This window comes from Polypterus senegalus, chromosome 15 (assembly GCF_016835505.1).
Source record: "Polypterus senegalus isolate Bchr_013 chromosome 15, ASM1683550v1, whole genome shotgun sequence".
NCBI lineage: Eukaryota > Metazoa > Chordata > Cladistia > Polypteriformes > Polypteridae > Polypterus > Polypterus senegalus.
In genome coordinates this window covers 112,885,510-112,891,509 of record NC_053168.1, presented here as the reverse complement: position 1 = coordinate 112,891,509, position 6,000 = coordinate 112,885,510, and positions in this window count along the sequence as shown.

Sequence of the window (6,000 nt, the reverse complement as noted above, 5' to 3'; positions counted from 1 at the left end):
GAATATATATAGTAGGTGTGTTAAAAGAATATACCATTTATTTGTGTATTGATTGGTGTAAACTGAAATGCTTATTGTCTGTGTTATGCAAATGAACCTAAGTTATATAAGAATGCGGCCTTGTTAGATTAGCCAGTCTTGTCACATTGCAATGAAAAGTGCACATGCCAGGCTCCATCAGGCTTGATGTAAGGATGTCCATCTTGAATTTGTCGTTAACGGTGACTCATGACTGCTTTTTATTTACAGAGTATCTTCCCTAACACTATGGAATGGACAAAAAAGCAGGGCAATGGGAGTTATCATGGCTGTGCCAGAGTGTGGTGTTAATTGTCTTTTCAGTGTGCCCACTACACTGAGGACTGGCATGCTCCTCGTACAATTCAGTGACAATACATGCCTTGTGACATGATGAGATGTACACTTGATGACATGCTAGAAGTGTCCATCTAAATATGGACAGAAAGTATGAATTTGGTTAGAAACGATGTTCAGATACACTTTCTCATTCACGTGTTCTTGAGTGGGGAGCCTTATGTGCACCAGAAGAACATTCTCACACCATCACACTGTCATCATCAGCCTGTACTGTTGATAAGAAACAAAGGCTCTATGGATTCATGTTCTTTCAATTTGTGTGATGTAAAAGGAAATTTGATTCCATCCAAGCAATGTTTTTTGACTTTTCAGCTGTACATTTTTGGTGTTTCTGTGACCACCGGAGATCCACGTTCTTGTTTTTCAGGGACATCTGCTGCCTGATTTCATCTTTGGCTGTAGTAGACCATTTGAGACCAATTCCTGAAAAGATTTCTGCCAACCAATATTGAGTTCTGAAGTGATTTGCCAGGTGGTGGCCCATATGTTTGCTTGTTCAATTTTGACCATTCTAATTAATTTCTCCTACTTGTAGACCTCAATATCAAGAAGCAGGCTTTAAAACGTATACAGGCCACAAAGAAGCACAATTTTTTTTATAACATTGGAAAGATAATTCATTAATTTAAGTTCCTATCACATTAAAAAACAAACAAACAAAAGTGTGTGCAGGTAAATATATATAGTAAGAATGACACAGACAGGTCATAAAGGGTTGAGGCACACACATGATCCTCTTACATTTTAGGGTGCAAAAATAAAGAAAGCAGGTGATATACGTAGGTCTTTTCAGACTGGAGTCCAAGACAAGACTGAGGTCCAAGAGTGCATATGATGGAAGTAACATCACAGGTGGTATGGGTGTCTCTCTACAGAGGGAGCAGAAGAAGCAGCAGTGGCAACCCCTAGTCCAGAGGTGAATTACAATCACCGGAGACCTTTAGCCTTCCCCAAAAGACATGCATGTGATAATATATCATAAGAAACGCCTAACACGCAAACTACAAAAACAATCAAAGCCAGTCTAAATCATTGATCAAAACAAAGGCAAAGAGAGAACAACATTATAAAAATAAAGTTGGTGATCCAAGAATTAAGCCAAACAGATATTTTTAACAAAAATATAGCTGCGGCATTTGAAGCCTTTCCCTTGCTGTAGCACCTGGGGGACCAACCCCCTTAGGTTCCACTTATAGAGGACATGCAAGGTGATAAGAATAAACTGACTTGTAGTATTTAAATAATGTATACAGATTGGACATCCAAAATACCCATGTGGAAGCAACAACATACGGAAAAGGAGAAGACAAAAATATATTCAATAAAACTGAACTTACTCAAAGACTGAAGGGCCAAAAAAGGAGGTGTAATCAGATTGTGAGTGAAGTTCAATATCAAAAATATTTCTATAAATCTGCTACACTAACCAAGAATTGAATTTAAAATATTAGAAGAAAAAATTATTTTCACCAAAAAAACCCCACTAATAATTAGTTTGCTATTACACAGAATTATCCTGATCTTGGATGATACAGAAGAACATGTGCTGACCTCAAAAAAGACGTACTAATGATGTCACGCATTGAGTAATGAGGGGTCATTTCTGGGTAAAATCACTACTGTAACTACCAACATGAATTTCTGAAAATAGCAGCACTCATAATAAAAACAAAATGGCATTGCAGCACAACACAAAAATATTACAATTCTTTCAGGACACTTTATACCAAAAAGCAAATGGCACAAAATAATTCCTTGTATAAAAAAAAAAAAACTAAAAACAAACCACCCAGAACAGATGCATACTTGGCCAAAAATATGTCAGTAAATCCCATAAAAATAATGAAAAATACCAATCATAGCAAAATTAAATTAAAACAAAATATGTCAAGGGCAACAAATTAAATAAACAAAGAGAAAAGTAACTAGAGACAAGGATAAAACTCACTTAATAATTGTGAGCAGTTTAATAAAATATGAACAAATTATGTAAACTAACCAACCATTTTCTAACCCGCTGAATCCGAATACAGGGTCACGGGGGTCTGCTGGAGCCAATCCCAGCCAACACAGGGCACAAGGCAGGAACCAATCCTGGGCAGGGTGCCAACCCACCGCAGGACACACACAAACACACCCACACACCAAGGCCAATTTAGAATCGCCAATCCACCTAACCTGCATGTCTTTGGATTGTGGGAGGAAACCGGAGTGCCCGGAGGAAACCCACGCAGACATGGGGAGAACATGCAAACTCCACGCAGGGAGGACCCGGGAAGCGAACCTGAGTCTCCTAACTGCGAGACAGCAGCACTACCACTGCGCCACCGTGCCGCCCTTATGTAAACTAGCAAGAGACAATTTATAAATGCAATTTATATTGTAGTAGTGTTGCCATAGAATTTGGTTTATTTATGTGGATCATTTGTTGCCCGTTGCCTGTATGTGTCTCTGTGGATCTGTATTGCGGATTTCTCCTTCAATTGCGGCAGCCCCACAAAATGGCACAACGTGGGATGGATTTTCTGTTCAGGAAAGAAAAGTAACTTGATATGGTTTGGATATGAAAAGGGTAGGTAAGGGTTTTTTGGGCAAAGGTGCTGCATATTGAGGAAGCTCTGGAGAGATGAAAGCAAGACATTTAACTAAGAACAAGCAGAAAGTGAGATCTACAGAGGGGATACGCCACGTGAATGCGGCTTCCAAAACTGCGGGATTGAATGGAAGAAGCTCTTCATTCAGTAGGACTTCTCTGTTTTACTTCTTAGCAGCTGTTCATTGTTACCTACAAGTTTATCATTGCTTGTTCTTAGAAATCATATTCAATGAAAACAATGTTATACTTTAACAATCAAATCAATTAAATGGAAATAGTGTTTTAGTTAATGAGTGAGTGAGTGAGTGAGTGACCTCACTTTATATAGATAATATGAAGGCACTATATAATAGATAGATATGATATGATATGATATGACACATAGATAGCAAACTCTAACGGCAACTTTAGTGGTCCCCAAGGCCATATAACAACCTACACAGTGTAAAGGACAGCCGGGTTCCATGCCCGGCTGGGACGCCCCTGCTGCTTATGTTCCGGGGGAGCCACCATGGGCCTGGGGTGGCCACTAGGGGGAGCTGTCTGCTTCCCACAGCCCGGCTGGACAAGTCTTCAGCCCCACCCGGAATTTCAATTAGGACCAGGTGGTTAATCACCTGGAACGCTTCCGGGTGGGCTATAAAAGGGCCCAGCCACCACCACTCGACGAGTTGGGAGGAAGAAGACGAAGCTTGTCTGGGAGGAGTGGTGGAGCGAGGTGAAGAATTGTGTTTTGTGCTTTGGGACTGTGTTTGGGCTGTGTGGCACGGGGAAGATGTGTCCCACAGCTGAAGAAAATAAAAGTCTTTGTACTTTTTATACGTGCCTCCGTGTCTTTCTGTGTCGGGTCAGGCGCCTATATAGCGCCTTTGTTACAACAGCTAAAGTCAAACAAAAGGTCTTTAATTCCAAAAATCAACAAACGAACGAATGAATACAAGAAGTAAGAATAAGCAAAACAAAAAAGAGAAAAATAACAAAAGCCTGCCGCCTCTCTCTAGAACAAAGTAACCAGGCCGCTGTGGGTGGCTGCTTCAGTTGCTCAGGCCATTGTAATGCCACCAAGGACTCCTTCCTGTCACTTGTCTCCATTCCTCCCATTGGTCAAGCCTTTGTCATTGACTCTGTTGACAGCTCTCCTGTTCCACTGTCCAGCATTATGTTTTAGAGAGTTTTTTCTCTGGCTTATGTGTACTTTCTGCTTCATTATTGTTTTTGTATTATTGGTTTTATGTCTGCATGTAATCTATGTTTGGTTTACATTTTGTTTTTTTGTATTTGTACTATTGTAGCCAACCTCATTTGGCAGTAATCGAAATCCAGTGGAATGAAGACTCATGGACATCCAGAATCGTGAACAGTAACCTGTTTATTCCTTTATACAAAAGTGGAATGTGGCAGTAGTAATGCACAACACGTCACCAACTGCTGTCTGTTCCATCTTGAGCATCCACTATGCTTTTTTCCATACTGTACATTATATTATTACAATAATTATATTATTTATTATACCATTGCACAATTATATTATACATTAAGCATATTATTACACAAAACATCAGCTTATTATTCATTACTTATTCCTTATTTTTACTCCCTTTTTTACTTTAGTTACGGTCACTTCCATTTTATATAATGATTACATAGTGGAACCAAACAAACAAACAAACAGAATAGAAATGCAAGATATCAGTTTTAAGAATATAAATAAAATAAGGAAATATTGCAAACTATTTTCACCCATAAAATACCTCATAATATACAGGATATACTATAAATAAAGGTATATACAAAACAATTACATTCTTTGAAACATAAAAATTCAATAAGCGCTAAATTTAAATTCCATATAGCACTGTAGGACTTCCAAGAATAACAAAACCTTCAAAAACACTTTAATATCAATTAAAACGATCTTATATAACTCTAAAGGTAACGCATAACTAATCGTACTTTTACATGAAAGTAGAATATGGGGGCAGCATTAATGTGCAACACATACACCAGCTGCTCAGTGCTCCTATGAAGGGCATAACAGTGGCAACAGGATTGAAAGTTAGCCTCTCTCTCTCTTAAACTTTGACTCATGTTAAAATAACAATATATTGACCTAATGTCTAAACACCTATTACAGCATTACAAACGGGTTTCCTCTTCTGTCCAAAAAAAAAAATATATATATATATATATATATATATATACATTGCAGAGTTTATGCAAGAACATTAACACACATTAGTGAGAGCACAAAACACGTCTTACCATCTGGAGCATCCACTGTGCTTTGAGAGAGCTCAGGAGGTATACAAGATGCGTCACATTAATTACGGCCCCACCAGAAACTGATTAGAAGGAACTTTGTACACCACACTTTTGGTCCCTTAATTATTACGAGGTGTGGCAGAAAAGTAATGAGACTGGCAACACTGCAAGCGATCTGGCAACGCTGCGCTGTTGTCCTTGATAGAGCACGTGTATCAGTACCCTCCCATAGCTCAGTGCGAGTTTCAACTCCTTCCGTTAACTACGTGATTTTTGTGACTGCTATTAGCGAAGTTGTGTTTTGGTTGTGCGTCGCAAAATGAAACAGCGGAATTTGGAGCAACGTTGTGCCATTAAACGGCAAGTGTGACGTTTGAAAAGTTAAAACAGGCCTATGGGGAACATTCTTTATCCCGAGCTCAAGTTTTTCGCTGGCACAAATCATTTTTGGAAGGCAGAAAACACGTTGAAGATGAACACCGTTCAGGGAGTACTTCAACTTCGAAAACCAATGAAAACATCGAGCGTGTGAACACTCTTGTGAGATCAGACCGTCGTTTAACATTAAGAATGTTGAGTGAACAATTAAATTTGAACAGATTTACCGTTCATCAAATTTTGACTGAACATTTGCACATGCGAAAGGTCTGTGCCAAAATGGTGCAGAAAAACTGCCCTCTCCATAACAGAATTTTTGACCTCAAAAGGCATTCCTGTGGTTCCCCAGCCCCCTTATTCACCTGACCTCAGTCCGTTTGACTTTT